The sequence below is a fragment of the Lissotriton helveticus genome, chromosome 3_1, assembly GCF_964261635.1.
Source record: "Lissotriton helveticus chromosome 3_1, aLisHel1.1, whole genome shotgun sequence".
NCBI classification, from domain to species: domain Eukaryota; kingdom Metazoa; phylum Chordata; class Amphibia; order Caudata; family Salamandridae; genus Lissotriton; species Lissotriton helveticus.
Window position 1 is genome coordinate 63,260,638 of NC_136061.1, and position 17,353 is coordinate 63,277,990.

The window sequence follows — 17,353 nt, forward strand, 5'->3', positions numbered from 1 at the left end:
GCCCTGGTTGATGTTAGCAGGCGAGTGTAATGTCGTTGAATGAGAGAGTTATCAGCCGCGGGTAAATCCATTTAATGAGAGAGTTGAGGGACAGCGAGTAGGAGAGGCTGCAGTAATTGTCCCCGCAGAGAAGCTCATTTGCGGGTTCCCCCGCTTGAGGCCGAGATGCAGGCCTGTTTGATGTTATCAGGCGCGTGTTCCCCCGCTTGAGGCCCAGCTGCAGCCCTGGTTGATGTTATCAGGCGCGTGTAATTAGTGTACTGATCCTCGCCTGAGCCCGGCTAGAGCCCTGGTGGATGGTAGCAGGCGCGTGTAATTTCGTTGAATGAGAGAGTTCAGTAACAACGCGCAGGAGAGGCTGCAGTAACGTTACTTACCAGGCCTCCAGGTGAACGCGTTTGTCACGCCCCCAGCACACGGCTACAGCAGACGATCTTCTGATTAATGTACGACCCACATGGCATGAAGGGCGGAACATAGCAACGCCCCCAGCGTTTCTCACACCCCCAGCGTGCCCCTTGATGCGGCGCAATTGCGTTCACATGGCATGAAGGCCGGACACACGCCCCCAGCGTTTCTCACACCACCAGCGTGGCCATTGATGCTGCGCAGCAACGTAATTGGCGCTTGTATGTCTTTTCCTGCAGCCTATGCAATGTATCACATCCCCCACCTTGGTCTCACCACTTTAACGGGCTCTCCATCGAGTGTTACCAGACTACATCTTGCACCACTTGTCCTCGGCTTACCTCAACTCATACCGAAGATTACACTTGTACTCACATAGCCATGACTGCATCTCTTTTCCATCAATAACCCACCACTAGACAGAAATGTATATTTTTAAAGGACAGTTTTAGAAAAATTGCACTATTTACATTCTGGGTATTATAAAAATGTATGTTTGGCAAGCACTTTTTATCTTACACATTTTTGAGCATTTAATAGCAGCCTATCTTATAGAGTATTTAATGCAAGTTTAAAAAATGCACTTACATATTTGTAGTGCTTTCTATCATAGACTGGGACTTCATAGCACTAAACATACACAAGACACTATTCTCCTCTATTCTCCTCTGCACCAACCTGGATTCAATTCTATGGCTCTCTGGTTACACATGCCGACCTCTGCAGTGCATTAACTAATAGTTGTTTCATAATGTACGATAGTGGACTTCTCCCTGATTAACTTATCTTGCATTTATTTATTTTTCATTTAAACTGTTCACTATTTTATATGTAGTTACCTGAAGGTGAAAGACCGAAAAAAGTTACATACTATTTAATTTGTTTTGCCACATCTTTGACTCCGCCCTCACACTCACTCACCCTGCCCCCTTTGCACACAGCATCAGAGTTCTTATACTTTTTTAATACACATCGCATCATGGCGCTGCAAGCCGCATTGCCACGGAAGCGCAGTAAGAAACCGACGCATCACCTCCCCATGCTGAGAAGAACCGATGCATCCCCTACACATCAGTAGGGACCCAACGCATCATCGTTCTTGCGTGTAAGGAACTGACGCATCACCTTCCCTGCAACACTTTCGTTGTATAGCGTTACGCATCCAAAGGCACATTGAACTCAAAGTGTCACATTTTACATCACATGAGAACTAAGCTAATTCTACCATTTTTAAGTACATTATTGTGGATTTTTGTCATTAGTGGTCTTGTGTTAAGTCTATATAAAAATACTTATTTTTATACTACAACCTGTATGGTGTCCATCTGTAGTGTTGTCACTGGGTTACTGTATGAGTTCACAAATGCTTTACACACTGCCTCTGAGAAAAGCCAAGCTACCAAGGGGGTGAGCAGGGGTTATTTTTGGAGTGTACCCCCTTACCCTGACTAGACGCAAGGGTCCCTATTTGGTCAAAGGTACCTACCTCTGCCAACTAGAGACCCCCAAATCTAACAGTATTCTGGTGCTAAGAAGGTGTGAGTCTAGCCACAAGACAACCTAAAGCAAGCTTGTCTGATGTCGGGCAGGGATAGCACGTCCATTCCAGAGTTTCAGAATAACCACTGACTGAGCAGATGCACATGAGCAGATGTACAAATTTGAATAAATGTACTACTTTTGTGTATTAACATAATCCGATTGTAAATGTCTACCAAAAAACAGTTGTAAGTAAGTCCAGCATAACACATTGCTAACCAATGGTACTGCAACACCCTCCATTAGAAAATAATGGATGTAGAGAATTAAAATAATCCCCCATAGGAAATTATGTTAAATTACATTTTTTTAATTAAAAGATCTAAAAATATAAATATAGTTTAATGTAAAACAAAACTATAAAATAGTACAAATGTATTATTTATTTAACTTAAAATATTGTAATACCTTATATACCTGATATAAAAAATGTTTTTATTAAACTATAACGATTTTAATTACTTCTATACATCAATTTTAATATTTATTAATGGAATCCTAAGAAATGTTTTTCTTCAGGTGGGAACTTAGGGCCTCATTAGGATGGTGTGGGACTGCCACTGTCACCCCGTCGGTGGCGGTCCCACCGCCATCCATGACTGCGTTGCCGCTTGCCTCATTATGATGGCGGGCAGTTCTTTGGCAGTTGGAGACACCAGGCTCCATGGATCCGATGGGCTCAAGGAGCCCTTTGGTCTGTCAGAGGTGCAGTAATACCTACAATGCACTGCCGTAGGTATTACAATGTTCCCTTCCGCTGGCCCATTCATGGCGGTTAACCCGCCATGAAAAGGCTTGCGGAAAGGGACACTGAGGACCCATAGCAGTCCCCGCTTCACCCCTGGGCCTCAGCTTTGAGTTTTGGGGGGAACCTAAGGTGCCCCCCCTACATATCCCTGCACCATGTGGCAAGCATCAAATGGTGCCTGCCACGTAGTGCAGGGATATGTGTAATGTCCATTTTTTGTACTGCAGCATGTGCTGCACCCCGCAGCACCATCCTCAATACAAAATATAGATATTGTAACCACCGTGGTGGCAGTCACATCCTAGTTGGCCTGGCGGGACTGCCGACTTGAAATCTGGCGGTCCCATTTCCGAACCGGCGGCGGTCGGACATAAGTCCGACCGTCATCCTAATGAGGCCCTTAGTTTTTAATATAAACTTCAGAAAAATAATTTTAAGTTAATGTAATATATTATTATTAATTAAAGCTTTTTCTCAAAACTAAGTTAATAGTGCTGTAGTATTTTTTCCCTACATCTATACTACTATTATAAAGAGAGAGCTGAAAGCTTTGAGGCGGGTAAACTCAAGAAGTACAGCACCAATCACAACACCCAATACAGAATTGTAAAGGGGAGATGCAGCAGATGGACATAGGCTATACAGCTGGCCACCATATACATTACAGAGGTCAAACAACCTTAGGGGTATAGTAGTCCCTTGTGGGCGTTGGCGTGGGCGTGTCAAACTACACTACATTATTCCTTTGTGGGCGTGCAGCATTGACAGGGGGGCGTGGAACAACAGCGTTGTCAGAGGGCCATGCCACAAATAAAACAAAAAATGGGCGCGTACTTCAGTAGCGCACCTTTCAGAAACAAAGTGCACGCCCATTCACAATCCACCTTCGCGTCTCACACGTCCGTCTACAAACACCAAGCTGCGCCGCATTTGCCATTCAGGCACCATTAATCACATATAGTGTGGCGCAACCTTTGTGGGCATCAGCGTTGTCAGAGGGGGCTGCACCAAAATTAAAATAAAAAGGGGCGCGCCTTTCGGCAGCAATGTGCGAGCACATTCACGTTCCACCTTGGCGTTCTGATGACGCGACATTAATGATATATAGTGCGGCGCAAACTTTGTGGGCATCAGCGTTGTTAGAGGGGGCTGCACTAAAATTAACAAAAAAAGGGGCGCGGCTTTTGCCACCAATGTGCGCGCCCATTCACGCTCCGCCTTGGCGTTCTGATCACTTCTCACACGGCCGTATCAAAACACCAACGGGCGCCGCATTGTCGGACCTTGCCATACTGCCTACAAAATTAAACTAACAAAACAAAACTTTATTCCTTTAGGAACGTAAGATTTCTCACAAGTGGCTGCAGGAAAGAAAAAAAAGGGGCGCACAAGCGCGCCATTCACTCACCGCGACATTCACGCTCCAACGGCTCCAGCGGACACTGAAGGCAGGCAGCGTACCACACGATATAAGCCACTTCACAATTAACATTTAGTCCGGGGCTCAGGCGGGGCCTCAAACCAGCCCTCGCAAACACAGGATCACGCCGGGCACTGTCAGCCTACACACATTAACGTCAAAGACAACCCGCTTGGGAATTATAAAACCAACACACAAAAGCTGCAAAACTCAATTTATTCTACGGCCACATTCAAATGAGACAAAAAATGTGGTATACCGTGAAATCTTACAATAAATTAAGATTTACTATTACAAACATTACACACATAACATTTCATACCCGGACAACGTCGGGACGGGCTGCTAGTTTAAAATAAATGAATTCACAGTAATATTTAACATCAATTATTTGTAATTTTTATTTTTGAGTTAAATATTATTATTTTTTTCCCTATACTTTACCACTAGGAGACCCCACGTTGTAATGGGATGCGTGGTAAAGGTACTGCGTTGTAAATACATGCGTTGTAATGGTACTTCGTTGTAATGGATCCTGCGTTGTAAAAATTGCGTGGTAAAGGTAGGTCGTGGTAAAAGTTGCGTGGTAAAGGTTGTATACCGAATTATTTACCAGTAATTCAATTATATTTTTGAAAACATTTTACATGAACGTTTACTTTAAAATTGTTAAAATATTTTAAAATGTAGAAATAAATATGCATTGTTTTATATATTTTGAACATTATATTACATTTACTTATTTTTTTGCAACTATTTATAATAATTATATTTAATCTAGCATTATTTTCTAGAGGAAATGTAACTGAAATTTCCTACCACCGTTATTTTCTATGGGATGTTGTTTTCGTACCAGAGGTTGGCTATGTATGACACTCATAAATTTGGGTCCAACCTATTTTCAGGGGAACGTGTAAGTTAAAACATTGTTGTAACTTTACGCTTGGATTTTGAGAACAGCCAACAAGTAGTAAACTAACTCAAAAGTGTAAATTACTGAAAAGTGTACATTGCTTTTGTAAATCTATTCCATTGTATCTAAATTTATTTTATGTGGACAACTTGAAAATCTGGACATGTGCTAGGCACTCCTGGTCTGCAGGGAAAATATGATATCACTATATAAATATTTAAAGAGGAGTAATTAACAAGCAAGAAAAGGTTTACTGTAGTTACAAATGCTAATCCAACCAATAATGGGTTCAAACTATACATGGAAGAAATTCAAGCTAGGGATTAGTAAATAGACCTAACCATCTGTGCAATGAACTCCAAAATGGTCGCCACGGTAAGGAGGTTGGTGGCCCAACCACTAAGAGGCGTCAAACAATCGTAATACAATAATGAGTGTGTTAATACGACCATCACACCTCACAGCAGGGTGTTGAGAACAATGATCAGCTTCAGGCAATCTTAAAACATCAGTACCATACACCATCTATCAATCTATGATAATCTTTCTAGCAACTAAGTATACTCTGATGAGACTGTTCACTGAGTTAAACACTCGCCACTGTCTTCTGGTGCGATCTGTAAGTCATGAGTTGAATACTAGTAAAGCAAACTCAGCCATTAATCATTCTGACGTGGATAAAATGGGTACCTGGTATTTACAGTTCTGGTTGGTGCAGCTGTGTTAAGTGGTATATAAATTATAGTTGAAAACACACTCATATCTGATTTAAGCACTGAAAATTGATGCCACACGACCTTAGTAAAGGGGATTCTAAAATGTGAGGACATTCAATATACTGTATCAAATTGAAAAATGTTAAATACACACTTTACAAGAAAATGGGGTGTTCTAGCATGTCAAACTTTCCAGTTTATTGCAATTTTGTACTTGAGTGCCCTACAGTTTCAGACATGTTCATAAAAAGTGAAACGTTGAAAATTTCCCCTCCAGGTTCCTTTGATGATCAGTCTGAAGTATAAATATAAATGTAAGCAATGTACTGAATGTAGATGAAAGGCAGAGCAACTACGATATCAAGCAGGTAGGAACACAGGCTGCAATCAGCCTGAGAGTTTGATGGATATGTGAATAAATTCACATATCCATGAGAGATAAAGTATGCAAAACAGAACATAATCTCGATATGTCAATCAATCAATCAAAATCTTAATTTGGCCCGAGCCATAAAAGTCAGAGATAAATTATACAGTACAGGTGCTTATCGTATGAATTATAAACACAGTTATTAAAATCAGCATTGTTCATGAAAGCATAATCGATAAATCAAATTGTATCTGTATAGCGCGCGCGGTTAATCACCTCGGTGAGTATTCAGGGACTTTGATGCAGGTACCAGTTGAACAGCCAGGTCTTGAGTCCCTTTCTGAAGTGATTCAGCGAGGGTGCGGGGCGTAGGTGGAGGAGGAGGAAGTTCCAGGATTTTGAGGCGAGGTGGGAGAAAGAACGTTCTCTGGCGTGGCTACGACAGATGTGATATGTCTGAGCGAGGGCGAGGTGTGTGGAGCGGAGCTGAGGTTTCTGGTGGATTGGTGGAAGGTCAGGCGGTGCTTCATGTAGTCTGGTCCTTGGTGGAGGACTCTGTAGACGTGGGTGAGGAGCTTCAACTGGCATCTCTTCTGGACTGGGAGCCAGTGGAGGTCTTTCAGGTGTTGGGTGATGTGGGGCCTCTTCGGCAGGATGAGGACCAGCCGAACCGCTGCGTTCTGGATTGTCTGGAGTCTTTGCTCGAGTTTGGTGGTGGTGGTGCCGGCAGAGAGTGCATAGCTGTAGTCAGGTTGGCTGGTGATGAGGGCCAGCGTCCCCGTCTTCCTGGTGGTAAAGGGGAGCCATCTGCAGATCTTTCAGAGAATGCGGATAGTGTGAAAGCCGGCTGAGGTGACGGCATTGACCCGACGTTTCATACTTATTTTTATACTACAACCTGTGTGGTGTCCATCTGTAGTGTTGTCACTGGGTTACTGTATGTGTTCACAAATGCTTTACACACTGCCTCTGAGAAAAGCCTGTCTGCTCCTGCCAAGCTACCAAGGGGGTGAGCAGGGGTTATTTTTGGAGTGTACCCCCTTACCCTGACTAGACGCAAGGGTCCCTATTTGGTCAAAGGTGCCTACCTCTGCCAACTAGAGACCCCCAAATCTAACAGTATCCTGGTGCTAAGAAGGTGTGAGTCTAGCCACAAGACAACCTAAAGCAAGCTTGTCTGATGTCGGGCAGGGATAGCATGTCCACCAAGCCAGTGGAGGTCTTTCAGGTGTTGGGTGATGTGGGGCCTCTTCGGCAGGATGAGGACCAGCCGAACCGCTGCGTTCTGGATTGTCTGGAGTCTTTGCTCGAGTTTGGTGGTGGTGGTGCCGGCAGAGAGTGCATAGCTGTAGTCAGGTCGGCTGGTGATGAGGGCCAGCGTCCCCGTCTTCCTGGTGGTAATGGGGAGCCATCTGCAGATCTTTCAGAGAATGCGGATAGTGTGAAAGCCGGCTGAGGTGACGGCATTGACCCGACGTCTCATGGAGAGCTCGCTGTCTGGTATGATTCCGAGGTTGCAGTTGTGGTCTCTCGCTATGGGGGTGGGTCTGAGCTCCGCTGGCCACCAGGAGTCATTCCAAAGAGTGGTGTGTCCACTGAAGATCAGAACTTCTATTTTGTTGGAGTTGAGTTTAAGGCAGTTGTATATAAATTCTACATACAAGGGTGCATTTCCACACAATCTCAAAAAGAGCATTACAACGAGGACCATGATTCAATCTCTTTGACACTTTGTAAATTAACAAGCTAAAAAGGCATTAAAAATAGTATAGAAGGTAGGAGACCTTTGGAAGAAAGGCAAGGTGGTGGACTTCTCTTTCCTGCAAACCAATTACGATATGGCGCAAACGGAGCGGTTTCGATATATCCAACTTCGACATGCATTACAAACAACCATCCCGGCAGGGACAGACCTGCAGGAATCCACCCCTCTCGAGGATAGGTTACTGACGGAACATATGTTGTGCAAAGCGACATACTTTACATATCGTAAGCTGGTTAACAACCTTCCTGATATGGCATCTAAGCTTAGGTTGAATTGGTCCCGTGATATTGATGAATTCGATGACTCGGAGTGGCAGGAGGCCCTTTCCTCCCCACGGGAGACGGCTATCCCCTCCAGGCTCAAATTAGTCCAACTGAAAATATTGCACCGCACATACTACACCAGAACGGTCCTTTACAAGATAGGGAAGTCATCACATGGGTATTGTCTGCGTGGATGTGGGGAGGAGGGAACAGTCTATCATTCTATATGGGACTGTGGTCGGGTGGAAATGTACTGGACTGCTGTGATGCGCACCATCTCCCAGACCCTAACTGTTTCCCTACTGCCAGATCCCCGGCGCTGTTTGTTAAATATATGGGAAGCGACTGATCTAACTCATCGTCAGCAGGATTGGGCTATGTTGGGTATGATGATGGCGAAACGCAATATTGCTAGGCTGTGGGGTTCTGATGTACTGCCTACACTAAGGGACTGGTGCAGGGACATGGATGAAGCTATGGTGGCCGAAAAAGCGGTATTTGTCCACCGTGGGTGCCCTGGGAAGTGGAAGCAAATATGGGGTGCATGGAATAAGTTCAGGGGTGATATATGCGAACCCCTGCGGTTGGACGAGGATGAGGTTACCTCAGATTGAGAGTTGTATTTATGTACAGGTGCGCTGTGTTATGGCTGCATCTCACCTATTGGAATTCCTACTGTTTGATGGTGCTATACTGGATGAACCTGACTGTAAAGTGATGTATTTACTCTATATGCTCTATGATGATCAACTGTATGTCTAATCGCCTACCATGTTCAATTCAATAAAAACATGTTTTAAAAAAAAATAGTATAGAAACATCAGGGGCGAAACAGAATCCAATTCCTTTATCAAAGAGTGATCAACTCATATTTCTTTCTGATCGCTACTGCTCCTCTTATGAAATGAAGTACGGCAAAGCAGGCATCTATACTGGAAAGATGTTGTAATAAGGTCAAAGCCTCCCTGGGATCACTCAGATTGGTTTTCAGTAATACGGGCCTCAAGAACTCACGTCTGGGAGCAGCTTATAATGAGCAGAAGAACATAAAATGGCTAGTGCTTTGTTTCATGGTTTGGTCACACCGGCAAGGAGGTAAAGCATATGAGCAAACCCATTAAACAGGGAAGGCTACCTTAAAATGTATCAGAAATAATCTAAAAATGAAGAGATAGCAGCGAAAAATAGGGTTTGTGACCCAAACAAGGCATCTAATATACTATAAGGGACACTGCAATACCTCGAAAAAAAATACAAATGTCCGAAGAGTTCCTCTGTGACATCATGTCCGGTCTGTAACAATAAAATGGCGTCTCCGCTGTAACGATCCATTTTATGGTAGGTGAGTTCTGACGTCACAGGGGATCCCGCGAGAGCCATCGACAGGCAGAAGAGCGCTCTCGGAGCAGGGCGCCCGCTGCCACGTGCACCCGTCAGAGGGCTCTTTCGCATTCCTTTCATGTCAACTTTCCTCCTCTGTCAGACCGCAGTCTTTAGCTGATGAGGGAGCAATTAGACGCCTCTATTTACTTAGAGCACTGCTCAAACCCGGAGAGCAGGATATATTTACAGAGAAACAACTGCTAAAACATGATCCGAAAGTAAACTGCTTTACAGGATTTAAAAGCTCTCCAAAACCCTGGGATGAAGACAAATGGTATCTAATTCCCATAATTCTATTAAAAACGGGGTTTCCGTCAGAATTATGACAGCAGCGCCCATGGATCAGGATGACTGTCACCATGCACGCCATGTATTATGAGGAATAAAGTACTCCGCCATACAAACAAGGGCATTCTAGTCACCTCGCACCTCGCTTTCTGCCTCGTTCCTGCGCATGGCCAAATAACCTTTCGTTGTTTTTTTAATCACATTGTAGTGGGGAGTGATGGAAATTGCCTAAAATGACAGCCATTCAACCATTTCTGTGGCTAGTATTCCTCTTTCTAAATCCATATAACCAGCCATCATTTTATCTCTCTGTCTGAGCGATCATTCTTCTGTTCTTCATTCTAAACCATCGATCAGTCCACCCATCCACATTTCTGTCTCAAAGTTGACCCATCCATCTATCCATCCTTCACTTTAGCCATTAACTCATTTAATAATCTAGTGGCCTGTCCAACATTATAGACACCATCTACACATCAATCTAGCCATCCACCCACCCACCAGCCTAGATTAGAACTAATCTGACAATCTACTACCCACCTACTAATCCCGGTTTCCATTCATGCCTCAATCTACTCTTTCATCTATCACCTCTCTCTGAGGTGGGGTGTGATGTGTGCATTGCGGGGGTGTTAAGGAAGACTCTGACAGCAGGGTTCTGGGTGGTCTGGAGTCTCTGTAAGAGTTGATTTGCGATGCTGGAGAGTTGGAGAACTGATGATAGGTTTGTCCACAGCCTTGGATGGGAAAGATGGTGGGAAAGGTAGGAGTGAGATGGGTCTGTGGTTGCTGAGCTCCTTGGGGTCTGCCGTGGGTTTTTTTCCAGGGCAGCTACGATTTCTGTGTGTTTTAAGTTGCCTGGGAAGGTTCCACTTTGGATGGAGGTGTTGATGATGCTGGTGAGATGGGAGATGATCAGGATTCCTCCGAGGTTGACGACACCTTCTTGGTGAACATGCGCTTTACAAGTACACAATATGTGATCCATTTGTAAATCGAGCCTGCTCTCCACAGATCACTCTCGAGATCGGGCGACCTACTGAGCTAAGAATCTAGCAAAATACCAATCTCCTAACTCCCGTCAAGTACATTTTTAATAAACCTGTACTTAATCATTAGCAACATAGCCACATTAATCCTTAAATCTGACACCCTACCCGCCTAACATGCTGCCTTTCTATCCACCGACAATCCAGCTGTGTGTCCTCATAACAATGCAGCCATTCATACTTCCAAACCTAGCCCATTTATTAACCAATCTAGGTATCCACTGATCTAGCCTAACCATCTAATTCATTCATCTAACAATTCACCCATGCAGCTTTCAGTCTTCAATCAGTCCAGGCGTTCCTCTAACGACTGAGTCCATTTAACAACCAATTTTACCATCCATACATCAGCAACCGAGTCATTTATCCATCATTTCAGACATCAACACATCCAACCATCAACCCCACCCATCTATTCATCCACCCAGGTATCACTGGCGTGCCCATCATATCATCCACCCATCTGACAATCTAAGCAACCATCCACCAAACAACGTGATGACCCATTTGTGTATCTCCCAAGTCCTCAACAATCCATTCATCCACCCAATGCAGACATGCACCTGAAAGGGCGAGATTTTGATCGATACCTTATCTCTATTGATCCAAACCTCGATCTGGTCGACTGAACCTTTATTGCCTGTCTTGGAAGGAAACAGTACACCTATCTGCAAATTAGTTCACCCAAGAAAGGACTCTACTCTCAAAGATCACGGACAACTTCTAGGTTTCAAAAGTTTATTGTAAAGATATAATGAGCTGCAAATACAAGCATCTCAGAATGAGATTCACGAGATACACAGGTCCAATTACATACATGTGCTCTCGAAAAGCCCTCAGACGAGCAACAGAAATCACTAACACAAGTTCTAAAAATAGCAAAGCTATCAGCATAGACGCATATCTCTCCTTCATTTAGGTTGGAGGAAAACAAACACAGGTTAGGCGTCCCTACCCTGTTCTAGATGGTATCCCTACTTAACCAAATCCCAACCTAACAAAGGTGTCAGCAATGAATGACCCCCAAGGGAAGTCACCCACTCTAAGTCTCTTGGTGAAAACCTAAAGTTCTCCAGTCATGACCCCTCACTGCCTACCCATCCGCTCTCTAAAGGGTCCTCAGGTCTCTGCTCTAACTCCACCCAGGGGTGCTGTCCCTAATACAAAACAGTCAACAACATTTGAGACGCCCCTTGCGAAACGCCTCTCACGTGGTGCAACTTCAGGCTTTTTCCATGATGCTTTGTATTGGGCCTCAGACGTTAGAGTTGACCTTGCTTCTCAGTCTCTTCTCCGGCCCGCTGATACCCCTTAAACATTCCAGAACCCTCCTCCATGTCTGGGCCGTCTACTGAACAGACCTCTATTCATTCACTTATAATTGGATCCCCCCTTTCCTGTTGCAGACAGATATCTGCCGCCAAGAACCCAACTCTCATAGACTTCTAAAAAGGCTTGCAACATTTCTCAGCCCAGACATGTACGTGTAAATCACTGCTAAAACATTTCAGGCCTACAATATTTCACATTATGATTATAGCATTCAATTTCTTCATTTAATTAAAGCATGTTAAAACTCTTATTCTATTATTTAGAAAACATTACTCTAAATCATGGCCCATTAATGCAATGACCAAAAACGTTAAACAATCTGTGTCGTGAAAAGAAACACCTTCCCTTTTAGCTCCAGCTCTGGCCCTGAGGCCTACCACGTTCTGCGTTTTACCACAGACCATCTTATATGTTAACAGCTACACGACATAGATTCAAAATAATCACGTCTAATAAAATCATATAATGTCACACATTTCTGTATTAGTTCCACTTCTACTTAAATCTCTATATTAGCTATACATTTAGAATATAATTTCAGATACTATTAGCACTCATGGCATTTCTCATCATGACTTGTGCTTACTATAGGTAAGTGTGATGTACTCATACATTTATATCAGTTTGCGCTCTCTCAGTTCCCCCCTTTGATGACCTCTCGGGGTCATCACTAACATTTAAACTGCAGTTATTGCTGGCATTCTCTGCGCTTCCAGAGCTCTCAGGCTCCTGTACTGATTATCTTGTATGGCAGCCAATCTCTGCAACTGTTCTCTTTGGGCCCTTTCTGACCTTCTTGCTCTGTACCATTTGAATACCCTCACCAATCCCCACAATACTATCCCACAGATCAATATTATGATGATAGGCTTTAGGATATACCAAATAAAGCTTTTGCCTAAGGTGGAAAACCACCCTCCAACTGTACTCATTCCGTGGCCCACCTTTTCCCAGACATTTTCTCTACTCAAGTCTTCGATCTCTTTGTGTATATTAGTTATGTTCTTAATAACTTTCTCAAGGGGTTTTGAAAGGTCTGGAATGTAAGTGCAACATTCCTGAACCTTCAAAGCCTTACAGACTCCGCCCTCTTTTGCTAATAAGACATCTAATGCAAGCCGATTTTGAAGAACCATAGCCCTTATCGATTGCATCTCTCCTTCTACCAGCATTAAGGACTGAGCAGTGCTGGCAGACAACCTGTCGACAACTGTTGCCAGTCGTCTAATTTTAACATCATTAAGGATTATTCCCAAAAGAGGGAACATAGCTCCAAAGACATCTCCAACCATTTCTGCATCGCCTAAATCTCTCCTTCCCCTCGATGATGTCTGGCCCTCAATGATCAATAAGTCTTGTGCATGATATATTTTGGGGAAGACAATTGCCAAGTAACATGATCCATACCAGTTGTCAGGTAGTCTCACGTAAGCATTTCTTCCACATACAAAATACACATTTGGAATCACTTGCATTCCCTTCAGGAAATCCTTAGTGTAGTACTCTAAATTAAAAGCATGTTCACAGTCAACTTCACCCACGTATACATTTTCATAATACGTTTTGGCTCGGTGAAGACATAACTTTCCTTTCTGCGCTTTATCTAAAGCTATTGGACCACTACTACCCTTTCTCTTGTGTGACTTCTCTTCCTCGGTCCAATCTAATTTCCCTTGTCCTGATTTTTTCAAAATCTTTTGTCTCCTGTAACGATCATCCACCTGCCCTATGAACTTTTTCTCGACTTCTGACACCTTGCATGTCAGATTATTTCTACGGGCATGTGAAGTATCTAAGGTAATCCAAGGAATGAAGAACTTGGCCAATCTGTCTTCACTCTTCCAGTAATCCCATTTATTCATCTGCTTATAATTCGGGACTTCTGGCAACACAGAATCATAATTGGAGAAATAGTATTCAAAACTATCTCTCTCATAAAATATACTAAGCAATAAGCTACATGTAATGCCATATGTCAGAGGGAGGTGATGATATCGAATTCCTTCATCTACAGACGCAGGCAACTGCATGCAGACGTAGCAATCCTTAACCTCCATGGCATCCACGTATTCATACAAAAGTTTAGCGTAAGCATTTGACCTAAAGTCTCCTTGGGACTCGTCTACATGTAACCTGCGGGCTTCTGCAGCCAATAACGCTTTCTCTTGAGTGTTTTCCCTTTTCTCACCTGCAACAGTGGGTGTAAGTGTTACTACAGAATTCGCATCAGTTACCTTTACCTCTTCCTCATGTCCCTTTACATAAGAAATTGTTACCACTAAAGCTATTAATATTATCACTCCTACTATTAGTGTACCTATTATACATTTAGCTCTGCGGTTCGGGGTGCCGGCCTCCATTTCGTCAGACAATCTAGCTTTCCCTTTCTCTTTGCAAAAAAGTTCTTTTCCTCTCGTTCCTTTACAGTCTCTTTCAATCCTTTTTTGTCTTTAGAATCCACACAGCTGGAGGCTGACAGCCTTTCTCGCAAAAAGTCCTTTCACAGTTCAAAAAGACAACCCTAGCCCTTCTCCATCCACTCAAGGGGTTCCCTAAAATTTTCTGCTTCCTGGGCGCTAGGTAATCTTCTTTTCTTCTGCTTGCTTTATTTACAAAGTCCTTTAACAATCGACTATTAGATTTGTGGTTGCAGCTTCAATAGCATAGTTCAATATTTCCATGCGAAGAGTATGCTCTTCATGTGCTGTTATCGTGGTACCAAAGTCGGGGAATTTCAATTCTGTAAGAAACATGTGTTTTAACTTGCTGAGGCGGGGAGGTCTGGGGAGCACGAATGTTAGTGACCCTTCTTGTTCGACACCGGGTACCAACAGTTGTATTTCCACGGTGATAATGGGCTCAGAACTGGACACCACCACCGCTCGGATCCTCCCTGTCTCCGGTTTCACAGACATTTGTCGCCAGATATGTCCACTCAGGTGTGGAGTATCTTCTGTTAGGCACACGCACTCTTCTTGACCTTCTTCGGTCTGGTGCTTCAGCGCCCTGAGCACCTTCTTCTGGGTCTGAGTCTTCTGATATCGGAGGAAGGGTTGCTTCTGGAGTTGACCTCAGGCTAGAACTTCTTCTTTGCGGCCAATTTGCTTCTCCACGTGCCCTTCTACTCCTTCTCCTTCTGGTCTGTTCTCGCTCTCTTTCAGACCTGTCAGGGTCAGACTCGTACTCCCAGCTGTCTTCTCCTTCTGTAGCGTCTTCTGTTTCGCTGTTGTACTGACCGTCCTCAGCTTGGTCAGACTCGTTCCCTGCTTCCACTGGCACCTCTACAGCTTGGCTAGCCCCCTCTATGGCTTCTTGGTCCTCAGCTGGACGTCCATCCGAGAGAGGAGCTGTTTCCAGAGGTGCTGGAACCCTTTTCGTATGCGACGCGTGTATCCAGTTGGGCAGGCCTCCCACCTTTACAGCTGTACTTGTGATCAGGATGACCTGGTAGGGCCCACGCCAACGAATATCCAAGCAGCTTCTTCTCACATGTTTCTTCACCAGGACCCAGTCCCCAGGATACAGGTCATGGCAAGGGCCCTGGCACGCTGGAACCTCTGCAGCCTGCACCTGAAGGGACACAGAACGCATGGCGTCAGACAGCCCCTTACAATAGTCCAGGATCATATCATCTGTGATATTTAACAGTGCAGTAGCTGGAATAGATGGCAGTCTCATTGCTCTCCCCATTAACACCTCATGTGGTGACAACCCTGTTCTTCTGTCTGGGGTACTACGAAGGCTCATGAGTACCAATGGCAGGGCGTCAGGCCAACTCAGGGTCGTTGAGGAGCAAACTTTCGCTATTCTGGACTTGATCGTGCCATTAATTTGTTCCACAATTCCTGAGGCTTCTGGTCGGTAACTGCAATGGAGTTTTTGGTCTATATTCAGTGCAACACAAATCATCTTCACAAGCTCGCTGTTAAAATGTGTTCCCCTATCTGATTCCAAAAAGGCCGGCACCCCGAACCGAGGGATAAGTTCTCTAAGCAGTAACTTAGCCACTGTGAGGGTGTCGCACCTACGTGTAGGGTATGCCTCAACCCATCTGGAGAACACACAAACAACCACCAGGACATAGCGGAGGCGGTTGCATCTTGGCATTTCAATGAAATCTATCTGCATTCTGTTGAATGGACCTCCAGACCTTCCTATGTGACTTAGTGCAACTGGTGTTCTTTTCCCTACATTCAGCTGCTGGCAGGTCACACAACGCTGGCACACTGCTTCTGCTGCTATTCTAAACTTAGGATTGTACCAAGTCTGTCTAAACACTCTCAGCATAGCATCTCTCCCTAAGTGTACGGGACCATGTATGAGTCTAGCCATTGGACTCACCATCTCGTTGGGCAACACTGCTCTGCCGTCTGCTGAGACCCAAAAATGAGTCTCACCCACTACACATCCTGCCTTTACCCATGTTTCCTTTTCTGAATCAGGAGCATTTTCTTGCATGGTTGACAATTCATCCCAAGTATCAACAGTTTCCAGTATCATGGCTAATTCAGTTCTTACATTTATTCCACCCACATCCACCTCTGTGAAAGAGTAACCTTGTTCTGCGCAATACCGCGCAACTTCATCAGCATATCTATTGCCTTTCGAAACAAAGTCCTCATTTTTGGTATGTGCGATGCACTTTACAACTGCGATACTTGCTGGACATTGCAATGCTTCTAACAACAAGCGCACAAACTCTCCATTGCGAATGGGAGAGCCTGAAGAAGTCATGAACCCTCTTTGAGACCATAACTGCCCGTAATCATGAACTACCCCAAACCCGTATTGGCTGTCGGTGTAGATGGTGACTCGAATTTGATTGCCTGCTAAGCAAGCACGTGTTAGGGCAATAATCTCGGCTACCTGAGCGGAGTGTACTCCTTCCAGGCACCCAGCTTCCACAACTCCTTCAATTGTACAAACAGCATAAGCTGCTCTCAACTGCCCAACTTCGTCTCTTACACATGAGCCATCGACAAAGAAAACTTCATCTGGGTCCGTCAGTGGCTCATCCACGATGTCGGGTCTGGGTTTGGTGCATAGTTCAGTCACATCGAGACAGTCATGGTCTGTATATTCATCATCATCATCAATATCATTTGGAAGTGGCATTAAGGTAGCAGGGTTCAAAACAGAGCATCTCTTGAGGGTCACGT